The sequence below is a fragment of the Pseudophryne corroboree genome, chromosome 1 (assembly GCF_028390025.1).
Source record: "Pseudophryne corroboree isolate aPseCor3 chromosome 1, aPseCor3.hap2, whole genome shotgun sequence".
Lineage (NCBI taxonomy): Eukaryota > Metazoa > Chordata > Amphibia > Anura > Myobatrachidae > Pseudophryne > Pseudophryne corroboree.
The window spans coordinates 199,471,742-199,488,775 of NC_086444.1; positions in this window are offsets into that span (position 1 = coordinate 199,471,742).

Sequence of the window (17,034 nt, forward strand, 5' to 3'; positions counted from 1 at the left end):
CGCCTTGCTCGATTAACCCGAGCGCGCCCGAACGTCATCATCCCGCTGTCGGATTCTCGCGAGATTCGTATTCTATATAAGGAGCCGCGCGTCGCCGCCATTTTCACTCGTGCATTGGAGATGATAGCGAGAGGACGTGGCTGCGTTCTCTCAGTTTCTGTGGTCAGTGTGCTGCAAATATCTGTGCTCAGTGTGCTGCAAATATCTGTGCTCAGTGTGCTGCAAATATCTGTGCTCAGTGTGCTGAAAATATCTACGTTCTCTGCCTGAAAAACACTCCATATCTGTGCTGCATTGTAGTATATAGTAGGAGCACAGTGCAGAATTTTGCTGACCACCAGTATATATATAGCAGTACGGTACAGTAGTCCATTGCTCTACCTCTGTGTCGTCAAGTATACTATCCATCCATACCTGTGCTGCATTTTAGTTGTGCGCAGTATATAGTAGGAGGACAGTGCAGAATTTTGCTGACCACCAGTATATATATAGCAGTACGGTACAGTAGTCCACTACTCTACCGCTGTGTCGTCAAGTATACTATCCATCCATACCTGTGCTGCATTTTAGCTGTGCGCAGTATATAGTAGGAGGACAGTGCAGAATTTTGCTGACCTCCAGTATATATATAGCAGTACGGTACAGTAGTCCATTGCTCTACCTCTGTGTCATCACGTATACTATCCATCCATACCTGTGCTGCATTTTAGTTGTGCACAGTTTATAATAGGAGGACAGTGCAGAATTTTGCTGACCACCAGTATATATATAGCAGTACAGTACAGTAGTCCATTGCTCTACCTCTGTGTCATCAAGTATATTATCCATCCATACCTGTGCTGCATTGTAGTTGTGAGCAGTATATAGTAAGAGGACAGTGCAGAATTTTGCTGACCACCAGTATATATATAGCAGTACGGTACAGTAGTCCACTGCTCTACCGCTGTGTCGTCAAGTATACTATCCATCCATACCTGTGCTGCATTTTAGCTGTGCGCAGTATATAGTAGGAGGACAGTGCAGAATTTTGCTGACCACCAGTATATATATAGCAGTACGGTACAGTAGTCCATTGCTCTACCTCTGTGTCCTCACGTATACTATCCATCCATACCTGTGCTGCATTTTAGTTGTGCACAGTTTATAATAGGAGGACAGTGCAGAATTTTGCTGACCACCAGTATATATATAGCAGTACAGTACAGTAGTCCATTGCTCTACCTCTGTGTCATCAAGTATATTATCCATCCATACCTGTGCTGCATTGTAGTTGTGAGCAGTATATAGTAAGAGGACAGTGCAGAATTTTGCTGACCACCAGTATATATATAGCAGTACGGTACAGTAGTCCACTGCTCTACCGCTGTGTCGTCAAGTATACTATCCATCCATACCTGTGCTGCATTTTAGCTGTGCGCAGTATATAGTAGGAGGACAGTGCAGAATTTTGCTGACCACCAGTATATATATAGCAGTACGGTACAGTAGTCCATTGCTCTACCTCTGTGTCGTCATGTATACTATCCATCCATACATGTGCTGCATTTTAGTTGTGCGCAGTATATAATAGGACAGTGCAGAATTTTGCTGACCACCAGTATATATATAGCAGTACAGTACAGTAGTCCATTGCTCTACCTCTGTGTCGTCAAGTATACAATCCATATGTGTGCTGCATTGTAGTTGTGCACAGTATATAGTAGGAGGACAGTGCAGAATTTTGCTGACCACCAGTGTATATATAGCAGTATGGTACAGTAGTCCATTGCTCTACCTCTGTGTCATCAAGTATACTATCCATATGTGTGCTGCATGTGCTGTTTGGGGACTATTTTTTAAATCTGCCATCCTGTCTGACACTGCAGTGCCACTCTAGGTGTTTGTGTCGCCCACTTGGGTCGCTTAGCTTAGCCGTCCAGCGACCTTGGTGCACCTCTTTTTTTCTTTGCATCATGTGCTGTTTGGGGACTATTTTTTGAAGTGCCATCCTGCCTGACACTGCAGTGCCACTCCTAGATGGGCCAGGTGTTTGTGTCGGCCACTTGTGTCGCTTAGCTTAGCCATCCAGCGACCTCGGTGCAAATTTTAGGACTAAAAATAATATTGTGAGGTGTGAGGTGTTCAGAATAGACTGGAAATGAGTGGAAATTATGGTTATTGAGGTTAATAATACTATGGGATCAATTCAAAATGACCCCCAAATTCTATGATTTAAGCTGTTTTTGAGGGTTTATTGTAAAAAAAACACCTGAATCCAAAACACACCCGAATCCGACAAAAAAATTTCAGGGAGGTTTTGCCAAAACGCGTCCGAATCCAAAACACGGCCGCGGAACCGAATCCAAAACCAAAACACAAAACCCGAAAAATTTCCGGAGCACATCACTAGTAAGGATTGCAAATTCTGCTAAGTTGCAGAATTTGCAGTCCTTCTGTCTGGAAGCTGAGGGACACACAGCATGCTGACTGCCGCCTCTCCACCTTTCAACAAGCAGAGATTGCGGTCGCATCACAATTTCTGCTTGTTAGCAGAAATTAAGGATGCCCGCTCGCAGGAGGCCCGCCACCATGTTTCCGATCGCGGCTGCATGTGAGATCATGCAGCTGCCACGATAAAGCTGCTGCCATGCCCCCATTCGTGCCACACCACCCCCCATTTGCCTCTGCCCCTACAACACTCCGTCTCCACCCTGGAAACGGAGCGTTGCCATCCCCTGCCCCGCGACCACCTCTGTCTCATTGACAGGCAGAGGCAATTGCATTTTCTGCACCCCCCTTCCCCGCAGAAAATACAGGCGCATGCACAGGACGGGTACTGCGCATGCAACAGCATCTTTTTCTCATTTTTTGCAGTTGTATCGCACACTGCGATCCAACCTGAATTAGCCCCTATGTGTAGAGCTGCATCTAAAACTCCTGAGTACCTCCAACAAGAATAAGCACGTAACTTTCCAAACTATGACTTATGCCGAATCATCTGTGGAGATATGTAAGATACTGTAGGTAAGAGATAGAAAAATTAGATTACACTATATTTATTAGGATTTAACTGGCAACAGAGTTCTCAGACTCATCATGGTTAAAAATACTAGAATTGATCATCTTAGGCACAGACATGCAGTGCGCGGCCATGCTGATTAGTGGAAGGCACTGCTCACCAATGTCTAAGAGTGCAGGAGGGGTAAGTACACCTTACTGGATGTTCCACTGAGTGAAGTGGGTGGTCTGGGGGAAGGGGGGGTGAAGTCAAATTTTGATATTTACAGTGTCATTACGTCATTGTGTCATTGTGTCATTAATCAGTTTTCATTACGTCAACATCACAATGTCAACATTTATAATGTCATCATTGTTGATATGTTGATAATGTTGACATGTAAATTGTGTACATGTGAAACACATTCTGCAGAGACAGGCAGGGGAGTGTTAGGGTTATGCTGCGGGAGGGTAGGGTTAGAGTTCATCACTAGGGGGGTTAGGGTCAGGCTATGGGAGTGGAGATTATGATTAGGCCCAAAGGGAGAGTTAGTGTTAGTGATACCTTAAACCGGAAGCGCTGCTGGACCTGAAAGACATCACTGGAGCTGTTGGACCCGCCACACAAGGCAAATCACCCCTGGACCATCAAGGATGTTTTGTTGAAATGCTAATCATGTCAACATGTGTTGAACATGGGTTAAATTCCCACTATCGCACTAACTGTGTGGCGTTTGTGTATTCTTCCTGCGCTTGCGTGGGTTTCCTCCAGGTACTGCAGTTTCCTCCCACAATCCAAAAATATACTGATAGGTTAACTGGCTCCTGCCAAGGGCAGACACGATGGGTCAAGTGGTTCTTTTCTGTCATCAAATTCTATGTTTCTAAGTGTACTGCAATATTTCTGCAAGTTTAGAGTTAATGCATTTGCTCCAGAAACTTTCATTTACTAGCTGGAAAGTTTGAAAGTTTGTTTAATAGCTAAAAAATATTGGGCAAGATGGTTAGAAGTTGTTTAAGAGGAGGTCAAACGAGATCTACAAAAATTCTCATCACAGGAATGTAAATCTAGTTTAATTGGTAGTAGTGTAGTGGCCTGGTAACTTTCTTATTCAAAATGCACATTCAGCTACAATAAATGTATCCATTATTATAGTATGGCAGGCATCAACTAACCCAGAATTAACCTGTGGTTTGTACCTTATCGATCTGATTTACTGCTTTATTTTGCTCTAAAGTGCTGTATAGTGCATTTGCACTAAATAATCAAATGTTAATAAGTGACAGTACATAAATTAAGTTACACAGAACTGCACAGAAAATGAAAGACTGAATTTGATAAACTTGTTTTATTTTTGTGAATTAAAAATGGCACTAGACTACTAAGAGGTTAATGCAATGCATATTTATGTTTTCCAATATTTAATAAAACTAGCTCATTACACCATTTACCCACAATCATGCTCAAGTCACATTATCTGAAATGTATATATCTAGAGGAATAAGTAAAGAACCACAAAACTGCTATAACGTCAAATCTATCTGGGCATTTTACAAAACATTCCATTATAGGGCTAATTCCCAGGAGTGCTCTCAGACGTGCTTTAAGCTGAGGATTACTGCACTGCATCTGATGGACTTTTTGTAGTCCCTTTAAAAGCTAGTGAACCGTTTTTCTACTTTATTTAAATAATGCTACTTAAAATGGATTTTTAGAGGTATAATAACTCCTTGAGAGTTAGTTATGCTAAGCAGTTTCTCTTGATAGAAATGCGGTACAACTCGTTAACTGTACAATCTCAGAAGTAGACATGGTAAATACTCATTGTCATGTGAACCGGCAGACTTTGTGAAATAATTCTGCCACTGCAGTATCATGTAGTAAGCAATGCACATGCTACAGGCCACAAGGGGCTCAACCCTGACAGAAAATTACTTCAAGATGAATGAAAAGTGCTCGTTTCTCTTTATTAGTTTTTTAGAGAACAATGAAATTGTTGAATTGTTTACAGAAGGCCTGATTAAATGTGGTCAGTGAGGCCATGTCCCTACTGCTTACTGTTATGCTCTCCCAACCCCCACTCTCTAGCACATGCATATTCTCACAGGCTATTATAGGCACACATCTGTGTGTGAAATGTGCTCTAAATTGACATTCCACTGCTGCACAGAGCCAGGCTGATGCGTTGGTTTATAAAACACTGTTGTCAAGTTTAGCAAGTCCTAGTACAAAGTCCCAGCTGTGTGGTATATAGTATATAGTCTGACTCTTGAAGTCACCCTGTTGGGCCCCCAGCACTCTAGCCACATATTGAGCTGAACATTTTTATTATGTCCATGTGTCCTGACCTGTGTAAAGAAGTAGAGCTCACTTACCTGCCGCCTCTGCCATTGCCTGTTACTCCTGGTATTTCTTATAATGTATTTGGTGCTAGGTTATGGATAATGCTCCTGCATTAATGTACGATATTAGTTATGTGATGTTGAGACAGAATGACTGAAATGCTGTGGAGGAAATACTTTACGTAGTACTTGGAGTGCTGGATATACAATCATACTCTACATACATTGATGATGGAAGCAGTAAAAATACGGAACCACAATGGCACTAAAATCTATAATACAAATAAATGCAGATGAACACAAAATACTCCCCTTTTGTAAATGGGGATCAATGTCTCAGCAACACATCATGGACAGATGGGAATTGGCATTCCCACCATTTAAGATCAAGGATAATTCATAAGTCCAGTATTTCCTCCTTCTTTTGTGTCACATGAGTGATAATACATACCTCCCAAAATGACCCTCTCCAGGAGGGACAGAATGCTCTGCTCATGTACTACCCTCTGAATTTATGATTGCCCTCACCTGTGGGGAAACACCTTTCTTATTCATTAACCTGTTTAGCACAGGTGCCAGCAATCATAAATTAAGAGAGAAGTCCAGAAGCAGAGCATTGTGTCCCACCTGGAAAGAGCCAAGGGGGTCTTTACGACCTGATCGCTCGCTGCAGTTTGTTGCAGCGCAGCGATCGGGTCGGAACTGCGCATGTGCCGGCACCGCAGTGCGCCGGCGCATGGCAGTCGTCGGTGCCCAGCGATCGCCTTTGAGACAGAGGCATTCAGTACTATTCATTGGCCATGCCCTTTCCCTGTAAAGCAATGCCCCCTATATTTTTCATTTGTGCCTTCAGCACGCACTATCCCTATTTTAAGTATGAATGGTGGGTGGGGGGGCACCAATTCTCTTTCTGGCACAGGGCACCAAAATGTCTAATATCAGCTCTGCTTAAAGCATATGGTCACAAGTTTTTGTTTTTCATTATTCGCTCTTTGGGGCATAGTAATCATAATCTGCATCTCAGAAACATGCAGATGGGATGTGATATATTCACCAAAATTTGCATTGGGGAGGATTTTTCATTGCCCATTTTTTTTCTTGCAGGTTGGTATTCACCACACATCACTGACAATTTTGCCCTCCAAGATTTATCATTCTGTGAGAGGGTGCCCAGTGGTGCCAGGAGCGAGGCCCACTTATCTCGAGCTTGCATCCACAAGGATTCGGACTCCTCCAATAAGATCCAGGTATTTAGAATCCCGCAACAAGCGTGAGCCAATTACAGCTCGTAGATCGCCAGCCAATCAGGAGCATCCACGGCAAGCCAATGAGGGTTCACCGCATCATAGCTCCGCCCCATCCCAACATTTATTTATTATTATCCTTTATTTATATGGTGCCGCAAGGGTTCCGCACTGCCCAATTACAGAGTACATAAATAATCAAAACAGGAAAACAGCAACTTACAGTTGAAGACTAGTTCAGGGTAAATAAATATAGCTACATCAGCAGATGACACTGAAATAAGTATCAGGTGGCAGAAGACTGCTGGATTGGTGCAGTTGAAGATTATTAAAGTAAGAATAAAGATAAAAACATGAGGGAAGAGGGCCCTACTCATGAGAGCTTACATTCTAAAGGGGAGGGGTAGACAGAGAGGGGTGACACAGATAGGGTACATATAGGGGGTCATTCCGAGTTGTTCGCTCGTTGCCGATTTTCGCTATATTGCGATTAGTCACTTACTGCGCATGCGCAAGGTTCACAGAGCGCATGCGCTTAGTTATTTTACACAAAAGTTAGGTATTTTACTCACGTCATAACGAGGATTTTTCATCGTTCTGGTGATCGTACTGTGATTGACAGGAAGTGGGTGTTTCTGGGCGGAAACTAGCCGTTTTCTGGGAGTGTGCGAAAAAACGCTTGCGTTTCTGGGAAAAACGCGGGAGTGTCTGAAGAAACGGGGGAGTGTCTGGGCGAACGCTGGGTGTGTTTATGACGTCAAACCAGGAACGAAACTGACTGAACTGATCGCAATGGCTGAGTAAGTCTGGAGCTACTCAGAAACTGCTAAGAAATTTCTATTCGCAATTCTGCTAATCTTTCGTTCGCAATTCTGCTAAGCTAAGATACACTCCCAGAGGGCGGCGGCTTAGCGTGTGCAATGCTGCTAAAAGCAGCTAGCGAGCGAACAACTCGGAATGAGGGCCATAGAGCGTGAAACAGAGGGTTAGGATGAGATTTGGCTGGGTTTGATGAAGAAGTGGGTCTTAACAGCCCGTTTGAAGTTTTATAGAGAGGCAGAGGGTCTAAGGAAGAGAGGTAGGGAATTCCAGAGAAAGGGAACTGCATGTGAAAAATCTTGGAGGTAGCAGTGGGAGGAAGTAATCAGTAGGCAGGAGAGTTGTCATGCATTAGCAGAGTGCAGAGGATGGGTGGGAGTGCAAAGGGAGATAAGGTCAGAGATGTAAATGGGAGAGGAGTGGGTGAGGGCTTTGTAAGTGAGCGTGAGAAGCTTGAAATGGATTATGAAAGGGAAGGGGAGCTAGTGAAGGTCTTGTAAGAGAGGAGAGGTGGACATGGTGCATTTGGTGAGGAAAATTAGCTGGGGCAGCAGCATTGAGGATAGATTGGAGTGGAGAGAGGTCAGGAATGCCAGTCAGGAGGAGATTACAGCAGTCTAGTCTGGAGATGACCAGTGAGTGGAAAAGGGTCTTGGTAGCATCCTGGATCAGAAAGAGTCTGATCCTGGAAATATTTTTTAGATGACAATAGCAGGTTTGTGAGAGGTGCTGAATGTGTAGTTTGAAGGAGAGGGAGTAGTCAAGGATTACTCCAAGACAATGCACTTGGGGGCTAGAGGAGATATTAGTACCATCGATAGATAATGATATTGTGGGAGGTGAGGTTATGCAGGAGGAAGGGAAGATGATCAGCTCAGTCTTAGACATGTTACATTTAAGAAAGCACTGGGACATCCAAACAGAGATAGCAGAGAGACAGTGAGATATGAGTGAGGATAGCAGCGGAGAGGTCCGGAGAGGAAAGATAGATTTGAGTTTCATCAGCATAGAGATGATATTAGAAATCAAAATAACTAATAAGCTGACCTAGTAATACCTTATAGAGAGAGAAAATAAGAGGACCAAGGACAGAACCTTGGGATACGCCTACAGTTAAAAGAAGTGAGGGGGAGATGGAGTCCTGAGAGGAGAATGAATGGTCAGAGAGATAGGGAGACAGCCAAGAGAGGGCAGAATCATGCAGAACAATGGAGTGAAGGATTTGCAGTAGGAGAACATGGTCCACAGTGTCAAAAGCAGCAGAGAGGTCAAGAAGAATAAGTAGAGAGTAGAGGCCCTAAGATTTGGCAGCATGGAGGTCATTGCAAACATTTGTAAGGGCAGTTTCAGTGGAGTGGAGAGGACAGAAGCCAGACTGGAATGGGTCAAGCAGTGAGTATGAGGAAATAAAGGAAGTAAGGTGGTTGTAGACAATACGTTCAAGGAGATTGTAGGCAAAACGGAGAAGAGAGACGGGTCGGTAGTTGGAGAGAGTGTTTGAATCAAGCGTAGGCTTTTTAAGAATAGGAGAGATGAGTGCATGCTTAAAGGCAGTGGCGACAGTGCCTGATGAGAGGGAGAGATTGAGAAGGTGGGAAAGATGGGAACAGGTAGAAGGAGAGAGTTAGCGGAGGAGGTGGGAAAGGATAGGGTCAAGTGGGGAGGTGGTGAGGGGAGAGGAATGAATGAGGGCCATGACTTTCTCACTAGATGCATGGGAGAAAGATGTCAGAGTTCGTGAGAGAGATGGGGAGGGGTGGTAAGGGATGGGAGAAGGCTGGTTGATGATGGTCTGGTGTGATGCGATGTCCTGACGTATGAAGTCAATTTTGGATGTGAAGCAAGTGGCAAATTCAAGAGCAGAGAGTGAGGAAGGGAGAAGAGGTGGACGTGGGCAGAGGAGTTAGTTGAGAGTGGCAAAGAGGCGCCAGAGGTTTGAAGACTGTGAGGAGATGAGGTTCTTGAAGTATGACTGTTTAGCAAGAGAAAGGGCAGCACTGAAGGATGAGAAGATAAGTTTGAAATGGAGGAAAGCGTGATTTCCTCCAGTGTCGCTCAGTAGTACGTGAGCATTTTTGCAGATATCTGGTGCATTTGGTGTGCCAGGGTTGAGGTGTTCATTTGTGAGGGTGAATAGTGGTTGGTGCAGTAACAGAGTCAAGAGCAGAAGTATGGGATGCATTGTATATGGAAGTGGCTTGTTCAGGGCATGAGAGAGAGAGAATAGGAGAGAGAAGTGAGCCAAACAGGGAGGAAAGGAATGTGGTGTCAATAGCCTCAATGTTACACTTAGTGATGGTAGCCTTAGGAGGTAGATATGGGGAAGCAGAGAGAGATAGGTTAAAGGAGAGCAGGTGGTGGTCAGAGAGGGGAAATGGGGAGTTGGAAAAATCAGAAATATCACAACGGTGAGTGAAGACCAGATCCAGTGAGCTCCCATTCACATGCAAGGGTGAGGAGATCCATTGGGAGGGACCAAGTGAAGAGGTGAGGTTAAGGAGTTTAGAGGCAGGGGATTGTGTGGGGATATAGATAGGGATGTTGAAATTGCCTAAGATAATGGAGGGAATGTCAAAAGAGAGGAAGTGAGGAAGCCAGGAAGCAAAGTTGTCGATGAATTTGCATGCAATGCTGGCGGGGCAGCAAATGACAGCTACTGTAATATGGACTGGTTGAAGAGGTGTATAGCATGGACCTCAAATGTAGAGAATGTAAGGGATGGTTCTGGTTGTATCAGTTGGTAGGAGTAACTAGAAGATAAAAGGACCCCAACACCACATCCATGGTGACCCCCAGGTTGCTGTATGGGGGTATGTGTGCAGGGAGTTGGAAATGAAAAGGTCATGAGTGGGGGACAGTTTGTTGCAAACAGATCTGGCATTCCAGAGCACACAGGATAGGGGGTATGAGTTTGTGGGAGAGATGTGAATGAGATTATCAGGGTTGCTGTAGCGATAAGGTGAGATTAACTTTGAGGGCAGGGATGATGAGAGAGTAGTGATGGCGCGGGTGCCTGTGCTAGGAAGGGAAACTGCAGGAGGTGGGCAGGGTGGGAGTTCAGTGTGAATTGTATAGGGGTGTGGGGAGATGACAGAGAAGGGAGGGAGGGAGCAGGGCTGAGTTGTGGGGTAGTAGAACCATGGGGCAGAGGTGAATGAAAGTGGGGTAACAGGAAAGGAGGTGAAAGGAAACAGAGGGATGGAGGGGAGACAGAGGAGGGGAGAGAAAAGGAAGTGTAGGAGACTAAGTGGGAAGGATAAAGGTGTGAACAGGGGGCAAGATACATGATTAGGTAGACACTGAGTGATGTGGGGAGTAGAAGAAAACCTTGACATAGTGTTAAGTAGTAAATAGGTTGAGGGAAACTGGAACTAGGAGTGGAGGCTGTAAGGGAATCAGAGCAGAAGAATTGAAGAAATGCAGGAGAGAAAAGCAGTGTAAGCTCAATGGGTGTAGATTTAGTTTGAAGTGAATCAAAAGCGTAGATAAAGTGGGTGCAGAAATGTATTTGGACTGTAAGAAATGAGACAATTGTGAGTGACGGTTAAAAAGTAATGGTAAGGACGTTTAAGTGTTTGTAGGTAAAATTGCATTGGTGCAGCTGTGCATATAAAACAAATTGTTGGTAAAATGGATGGTTTTTGAAATGTCCAAGTAACTATTTAATCAGATTCAACAATCAGTAGGTGAATGATATGAATAGTAAGTGACTCACATTTGTTATTAGGTTTTCAGTTTTCTATGTTTTGTTAGATTGTTAGATTGGTGGCCTTCTATTTTCCTTCTGATTCACTTCAATTGAACGCTGATGGAACGCTGCTGTTGTGTGTCAAGACGCTGCTGAGCAGGAGTGGTCAGTTGAGCGCCGGAGAGGGAGCAGAGAAGAGCTCCTGAGGAAGGAAGTAGAGACAGCAGCAGAAGTAGAGGCTCAGCAGAAGCTGAAGACCCAGCAGCGGCAGCTGAAGACCCAGAAGCGGCGGCAGAGCTCCAAGGACAGTGACAGATCGCGGGAACCCCAATGGAAGTGGAGGACTGGTGAGAGATGTGGTGTGTGGGCAGAAAAAGAGTCAACGAACCCCACCGCAGCCTCCCGCAACAGTGCTAGTAAGTAGAGATGAGCGGGTTCGGTTTCTCTGAATCCGAACCCGCACGAACTTCATGTTTTTTTTCACGGGTCCGAGCGACTCAGATCTTCCCGCCTTGCTCGGTTAACCCGAGCGCGCCCGAACGTCATCATGACGCTGTCGGATTCTCGCGAGACTCGGATTCTATATAAGGAGCCGCGCGTCGCCGCCATTTTCACACGTGCATTGAGATTGATAGGGAGAGGACGTGGCTGGCGTCCTCTCCATTTAGATTAGAAGAGAGAGAGAGAGAGAGATTGACCTGATTTACTGGAGCTTAGGAGTACTGTAGAACTGTAGAGAGTGCAGAGTTTACTAGTGACTGACCACAGTGACCACCAGACAGTGCAGTTTTATTTAATATATCCGTTTCTGCCTGAAAAAAACGATACACAGTGACTCAGTCACATACATATCTGTGTGCACTGCTCAGCCCAGTGTGCTGCATCATCTATGTATATATCTGACTGTGCTCAGCTCACACATCTTATAATTGTGGGGGAGACTGGGGAGCACTGCAGTGCCAGTTATAGGTTATAGCAGGAGCCAGGAGTACATATTATTATTAAAATTAAACAGTGCACACTTTTGCTGCAGGAGTGCCACTGCCAGTGTGACTGACCAGTGACCTGACCACACTGACCACCAGTATAGTTAGTAGTATAGTATACTATATTGTGATTGCCAGAAAAAGTTAAACACTCGTCGTGTGACTTCACTTGTGTGGTGTTTTTTTTTTTAATTCTATAAAAAACTCATTCTGCTGACAGACAGTGTCCAGCAGGTCCGTCATTATATAATATATACCTGTCCGGCTGCAGTAGTGATATATATATATTTTTTATATCATTATTTATCATCCAGTCGCAGCAGACACAGTACGGTAGTTCACGGCTGTAGCTACCTCTGTGTCGGCACTTGGCAGTCCGTCCATAATTGTATACCACCTACCCGTGGTTTTTTTTTCTTTCTTCTTTATACATACATACTACTACTACATCTCTTTATCAACCAGTCTATATTAGCAGCAGACACAGTACAGTACGGTAGTCCACGGCTGTAGCTACCTCTGTGTCGGCACTGGGCAGTCCGTCCATAATTGTATACCACCTACCCGTGTTTTTTTTTTCTTTCTTCTTTATACATACATACTACTACTACATCTCTTTATCAACCAGTTTATATTAGCAGCAGACACAGTACAGTACGGTAGTCCACGGCTGTAGCTACCTCTGTGTCGGCACTGGGCAGTCCGTCCATAATTGTATACCACCTACCCGTGGTTTTTTTTTCTTTCTTCTTATACATACATACTACTACTACTACATCTCTTTATCAACCAGTCTATATTAGCAGCAGACACAGTACAGTACGGGTAGTCCACGGCTGTAGCTACCTCTGTGTCGGCACTGGGCAGTCCGTCCATAATTGTATACCACCTACCCGTGGTTTTTTTTTCTTTCTTCTTTTATACATACATACTACTACTACTACATCTCTTTATCAACCAGTCTATATTAGCAGCAGACACAGTACAGTACGGTAGTCCACGGCTGTAGCTACCTCTGTGTCGGCACTGGGCAGTCCGTCCATAATTGTATACCACCTACCCGTGGTTTTTTTTTCTTTCTTCTTTATACATACATACTACTACTACATCTCTTTATCAACCAGTCTATATTAGCAGCAGACACAGTACAGTACGGAAGTCCACGGCTGTAGCTACCTCTGTGTCGGCACTCGGCAGTCCGTCCATAATTGTATACCACCTACCCGTGGTTTTTTTTTCTTTCTTCTTTATACATACATACTACTACTACATCTCTTATCAACCAGTCTATATTAGCAGCAGACACAGTACAGTACGGTAGTCCACGGCTGTAGCTACCTCTGTGTCGGCACTCGGCAGTCCATCCATAATTGTATACTAGTATCCATCCATCTCCATTGTTTACCTGAGGTGCCTTTTAGTTGTGCCTATTAAAATATGGAGAACAAAAATGTTGAGGTTCCAAAATTAGGGAAAGATCAAGATCCACTTCCACCTCGTGCTGAAGCTGCTGCCACTAGTCATGGCCGAGACGATGAAATGCCAGCAACGTCGTCTGCCAAGGCCGATGCCCAATGTCATAGTACAGAGCATGTAAAATCCAAAACACCAAATATCAGTAAAAAAAGGACTCCAAAACCTAAAATAAAATTGTCGGAGGAGAAGCGTAAACTTGCCAATATGCCATTTACCACACGGAGTGGCAAGGAACGGCTGAGGCCCTGGCCTATGTTCATGGCTAGTGGTTCAGCTTCACATGAGGATGGAGGCACTCAGCCTCTCGCTAGAAAAATGAAAAAAAAGACTCAAGCTGGCAAAAGCAGTAGCACCGCAAAGAACTGTGCGTTCTTCGAAATCCCAAATCCACAAGGAGAGTCCAATTGTGTCGGTTGCGATGCCTGACCTTCCCAACACTGGACGTGAAGAGCATGCGCCTTCCACCATTTGCACGCCCCCTGCAAGTGCTGGAAGGAGCACCCGCAGTCCAGTTCCTGATAGTCAGATTGAAGATGTCAGTGTTGAAGTACACCAGGATGAGGAGGATATGGGTGTTGCTGGCGCTGGGGAGGAAATTGACCAGGAGGATTCTGATGGTGAGGTGGTTTGTTTAAGTCAGGCACCCGGGGAGACACCTGTTGTCCGTGGGAGGAATAGGGCCGTTGACATGCCTGGTGAAAATACCAAAAAAATCAGCTCTTCGGTGTGGAAGTATTTCACCAGAAATGCGGACAACAGGTGTCAAGCCGTGTGTTCCCTTTGTCAAGCTGTAATAAGTAGGGGTAAGGACGTTAACCACCTCGGAACATCCTCCCTTATACGTCACCTGCAGCGCATTCATAATAAGTCAGTGACAAGTTCAAAAACTTGGGCCGACAGCGGAAGCAGTCCACTGACCAGTAAATCCCTTCCTCTTGTAACCAAGCTCACGCAAACCACCCCACCAACTCCCTCAGTGTCAATTTCCTCCTTCCCCAGGAATGCCAATAGTCCTGCAGGCCATGTCACTGGCAATTCTGACGAGTCCTCTCCTGCCTGGGATTCCTCCGATGCATCCTTGCGTGTAACGCCTACTGCTGCTGGCGCTGCTGTTGTTGCTGCTGGGAGTCGATGGTCATCCCAGAGGGGAAGTCGTAAGCCCACTTGTACTACTTCCAGTAAGCAATTGACTGTCCAACAGTCCTTTGCGAGGAAGATGAAATATCAAAGCGGATAACTGAGTCCTTGACAACTATGTTGGTGTTAGACGTGCGTCCGGTATCCGCCGTTAGTTCACAGGGAACTAGACAATTTATTGAGGCAGTGTGCCCCCGTTACCAAATACCATCTAGGTTCCACTTCTGTAGGCAGGCGATACCGAGAATGTACACGGACGTCAGAAAAAGACTCACCAGTGTCCTAAAAAATGCAGTTGTACCCAATGTCCACTTAACCACGGACATGTGGACAAGTGGAGCAGGGCAGGGTCAGGACTATATGACTGTGACAGCCCACTGGGTAGATGTATGGACTCCCGCCGCAAGAACAGCAGCGGCGGCACCAGTAGCAGCATCTCGCAAACGCCAACTCTTTCCTAGGCAGGCTACGCTTTGTATCACCGCTTTCCAGAATACGCACACAGCTGAAAACCTCTTACGGCAACTGAGGAAGATCATCGCAGAATGGCTTACCCCAATTGGACTCTCCTGTGGATTTGTGGCATCGGACAACGCCAGCAATATTGTGTGTGCATTAAATATGGGCAAATTCCAGCACGTCCCATGTTTTGCACATACCTTGAATTTGGTGGTGCAGAATTTTTTAAAAAACGACAGGGGCGTGCAAGAGATGCTGTCGGTGGCCAGAAGAATTGCGGGACACTTTCGGCGTACAGGCACCACGTACAGAAGACTGGAGCACCACCAAAAACTACTGAACCTGCCCTGCCATCATCTGAAGCAAGAAGTGGTAACGAGGTGGAATTCAACCCTCTATATTCTTCAGAGGTTGGAGGAGCAGCAAAAGGCCATTCAAGCCTATACAATTGAGCACGATATAGGAGGTGGAATGCACCTGTCTCAAGTGCAGTGGAGAATGATTTCAACGTTGTGCAAGGTTCTGATGCCCTTTGAACTTGCCACACGTGAAGTCAGTTCAGACACTGCCAGCCTGAGTCAGGTCATTCCCCTCATCAGGCTTTTGCAGAAGAAGCTGGAGGCATTGAAGAAGGAGCTAAAAGGGAGCGATTCCGCTAGGCATGTGGGACTTGTGGATGCAGCCCTTAATTCGCTTAACAAGGATTCACGGGTGGTCAATCTGTTGAAATCAGAGCACTACATTTTGGCCACCGTGCTCGATCCTAGATTTAAAACCTACCTTGGATCTCTCTTTCCGGCAGACACAAGTCTGCTGGGGTGCAAAGACCTGCTGGTGACAAAATTGTCAAGTCAAGCGGAACGCGACCTGTCAACATCTCCTCCTTCACATTCTCCCGCAACTGGGGGTGCGAGGAAAAGGCTCAGAATTCCGAGCCCACCCGCTGGCGGTGATGCAGGGCAGTCTGGAGCGACTGCTGATGCTGACATCTGGTCCGGACTGAAGGACCTGACAACGATTACGGACATGTCGTCTACTGTCACTGCATATGATTCTCTCAACATTGAAAGAATGGTGGAGGATTATATGAGTGACCGCATCCAAGTAGGCACGTCACACAGTCCGTACTTATACTGGCAGGAAAAAGAGGCAATTTGGAGGCCCTTGCACAAACTGGCTTTATTCTACCTAAGTTGCCCTCCCACAAGTGTGTACTCCGAAAGAGTGTTTAGTGCCGCCGCTCACCTTGTCAGCAATCGGCGTACGAGGTTACATCCAGAAAATGTGGAGAAGATGATGTTCATTAAAATGAATTATAATCAATTCCTCCGCGGAGACATTGACCAGCAGCAATTGCCTCCACAAAGTACACAGGGAGCTGAGATGGTGGATTCCAGTGGGGACGAATTGATAATCTGTGAGGAGGGGGATGTACACGGTGATATATCGGAGGATGATGATGAGGTGGACATCTTGCCTCTGTAGAGCCAGTTTGTGCAAGGAGAGATTAATTGCTTCTTTTTTGGTGGGGGTCCAAACCAACCCGTCATATCAGTCACAGTCGTGTGGCAGACCCTGTCACTGAAATGATGGGTTGGTTAAAGTGTGCATGTCCTGTTTATACAACATAAGGGTGGGTGGGAGGGCCCAAGGAAAATTCCATCTTGCACCTCTTTTTTCTTTTATTTTTCTTTGCGTCATGTGCTGTTTGGGGAGGGTTTTTTGGAAGGGACATCCTGCGTGACACTGCAGTGCCACTCCTAGATGGGCCCGGTGTTTGTGTCGGCCACTAGGGTCGCTAATCTTACTCACACAGCTACCTCATTGCGCCTCTTTTTTTCTTTGCGTCATGTGCTGTTTGGGGAGGGTTTTTTGGAAGGGACATCCTGCGTGACACTGCAGTGCC